Here is a 3,555-nt window from a genome sequence, read left to right on the forward strand (position 1 = left end):
GTTATTGGGCTGAAATTATTTCCTCAAATTTGCTTGAAAAGTGACCAAACGTTAATATACAAAAAATAAATAATAAGTACTCTTTCTCCAATTTTTCGAAAACAAGCCGATGTAATATTTTTAGCGTATCTTAAAATCAGTGAAGGGCATTTTCAGGGAATTAAACATACTATTATTATTATTATTGATATCAATGTTCATATGATTGCTGCTTGTTTTCTTCGTTCCTACAAAATCTCTCTTTATAAATCTTTAATATGCAGTATGTATAATTAGTATAGGATTTTCGAACCGGAAATAAATCACCCACACACAGGTTGTGGGAGGAATTGCACTTTTTTCGTTAAAAAATTTCCAAAGCACATTTAATTACGAAACTAATTAAAAAGTTGATAATAACCATTTATATGAACAATGCTTCTGCCAAAATATTAAAATATGAGATTTTTTAAAATATTAGAAAATTTAACAATGACCTGTGTTATTGAAAAATGTTATGACAAAATATAAACATTTAAGTTGTTAGATTTTACTCAATATTTTTAAAGATACATTTTTTGTTAAATATTCGTAGCCATTTTAGCGATAAAAAAATTAAAATGTGATAAAACCTTAAATTTAAATAGTTTGTCATGAGAATTATTTGAAGAGAATTTAATGCTCATTGTTAACTTCTCAAATATGTTTGCGACTACACGGAAAAAAATCTTTAACGGGCCTTGTAGCAGAAACCACGGCACTGATGTGGTTTGTTGAGTCGTAGTCGTATCAATGACAAACGAACACGGTCGCGGGTTCGTATGCTATAATGCAGCCAGTCAAACGCATGCAACACCCGCCGTCAAGCAAATGAGCGATAATAGTTTCAGCGCCTGGAATCCTCGGACAGCGACGCGCACGGTTTCGAGCTGAGACGGCTGCGGATCACTAACGCTGTGTGGAATGGCATTACGTCGCATTACGTCTCAGCTCGAAACCGTGTGCGTCGTTGTCCGAAGCGGCGATATTTTCGAGGCGCTGAAACTATTGGCGCTCATTTGCTTGATGCAGGGTGTTGCATGCGTTTGACTGGCTGTATTATAACATACGAATCCGCGACCGTTTTCGTTTGTCATTGATACAAAAAATTTCTATGCAAAAGAGCCAACATTTTTAATTTGTTTATAAAATATTCAATTCTGATATTTTATACAATATTAATATTTATTATTTTAAGGAATACCTGAAGTCGTTCAGACGATTAAAGAAAATTATAATTTTAAAAAAATCTCAAATTAATAATGGTTCCTATGAACTTTTCAATCATTATTGTAATTAATTATAATTTCTCCATTATTATAAAGCACTTTTAGCGAACAGAATTTTTTTTTACCAAAAATAAGACTATTTGCTAATTTGTTCATGAAATCTTTTCATAACTTATGAATGGAATAATAAAGAAATTATTTGTATTCTGTGAGTCCCTAAACATTCATTCAAGTCAATATAAAGTTTACCTAATCAATTATTGAAGCTTAAAAAATTGTTGTGTACAGAATTTCAGATTTTCCATAATTTGTGAAAAAAAATGATTAATAGACAAATAGAGGAGGCAAAAGTTCGGAGTGCCAAGCTTTGTGGAGGTTGATGAACTCTAATTTAAAAAAAGAATTAAAAATTAGACCAAAATTGAAGGCTCAGGACATCTTTCATCGAAGAAAGTGCATTTTCTCCCACAGCGCGACACCCCAGAATGAATTTGGCAAAATCACATAACCACGCAATATCAAAGAGATTCCTTTTCGAAGAAATGTTACTTTTTTTCTATATAAATACTACTAATTATAAAAAAATGATTTTCTTTATCGTTTGAAAAAAAAACTAAATTAAATATTTTTTATCAAAAACTTTCTAAATTCTTTTAAATTCAAATACTGTTGTTTTCACAGCTTCAATTGTCGAATTTTTATTTTGCGAAAATCCGAATATCTGAAATAAAAAAATGTGCGATTGAAGATTAGCACGGTCCAAAATTAAATTATTTTATCATAGATCATATTTGAAGATTCAACTGTTTTGAATTTTCGTCTGATTCTTCTTTTTTGTTTGAAAATTTATTTCAGTCGAAATTTTACCGTTTTGCTTAAACTGCAATCGTCTGGTAGAAAATTATTCGGTTTTCAAAATTCAACTATTTTATAGATCTTATTATCTTATCCTTTGGTGAAAAACTCAAATAGTTAGGTGAAAATTCATCCACTTTTATTGAGGATTCAACCGCTTCATTGGAAATTGATCCCTTTTATTCAATTTACCAGTATTACATTTGAAATAAAAATCTTTTCTTGTCTAAAATATAAACCTTAAGATTTTTTGTTGAGATGGCATCTTTTTTCATTGAAAATTCAACTACTTAATTGAATGTTGAACCATGGTATTAATTTATAAGAAAGAGTAAGATTATCCACCCCGCCTTCTATTATCTAACGTTATTTCTGATTGAGTGAGGGGGGAGGAGGTGCAAATTATATGGACCATAGAAAGAGGAATTTTAAACAAGAGTTGCATTCTCAACAAAAACAATTTTTCAATCTGGAAAGGAAAAAATAACATCCAACATGTGGACTTTTTAACCCAAAAGTATGATTAAAATAGTTATTATTTATCAAATATTACAGAAATTTTCATTAAATGAATCTTAGTATGCAGTGTTATTATTCATCCTCCAGCTATTTATTTAAAACCCGATTTTTTCTACGTGAAACTACCAACATTTTTAATTTGTTCATCCTAACTGTTTATAAACTGTTTATAAATTTGTATGTTATACAAAGTATTATTAAAGATGTATATAATTCTTAGTAATATTTGCAAGAATTCAGAAAAATAGGGGAAATACAACCCTAAAAATATGTCAAATTTGAATTGATTAATTAAAAATTCGAAAAAGTAATTTAAATTACAATAATTAATTAAAATGTACATAAAATCGCCCTTATTTTATAATAATTTTTTATCTCAAGCCCTACAGTTTAGTGAATTTTAAGTTGAAAACTTTAAAAATGAATAATATGTAAGATAGTAATTTTAGTCGATTCGCGAATTAGCTGCATTTTTTTAAATTCAGAGTTGATGCAAAAGTAACATAAGATTTTTTGGTAAAACTTTTCTGGTAGAAAACAGAACTAATTTTTAATCAAAAACTTGTATTTTCAAATGGAAAAGATAAAATATCCACCATAGAAGATGAATTTTTCGGATAGAACAGCTAGAATGTCTGAATGAGACCCTAGTTATTAGAGGCATAAAAAGCCACAGAAACACGAGAGCCTGCATGAAAAAATGCATGGACGTAAAAGAAGCTAGAGAAGTATGCCAGGACAGAAAAGTATGGCGGCAAACAGTTAGTAAAAAGTGTGTCACTAGAGTCGATGAGGCCTGAAACAAAAGACCTTGGATACTACAGTGTGTCCAATATTTATAGGGCCACCCCATTTTTTAAGGATAATTTTTTTTCTATTGAAACAAAATGCACCAAATATTTTGAGTGGATAAATGAGTCGAATTAACGATTTT

Source organism: Belonocnema kinseyi, chromosome 10 (assembly GCF_010883055.1).
Source record: "Belonocnema kinseyi isolate 2016_QV_RU_SX_M_011 chromosome 10, B_treatae_v1, whole genome shotgun sequence".
In the NCBI taxonomy this organism is placed as follows: domain Eukaryota; kingdom Metazoa; phylum Arthropoda; class Insecta; order Hymenoptera; family Cynipidae; genus Belonocnema; species Belonocnema kinseyi.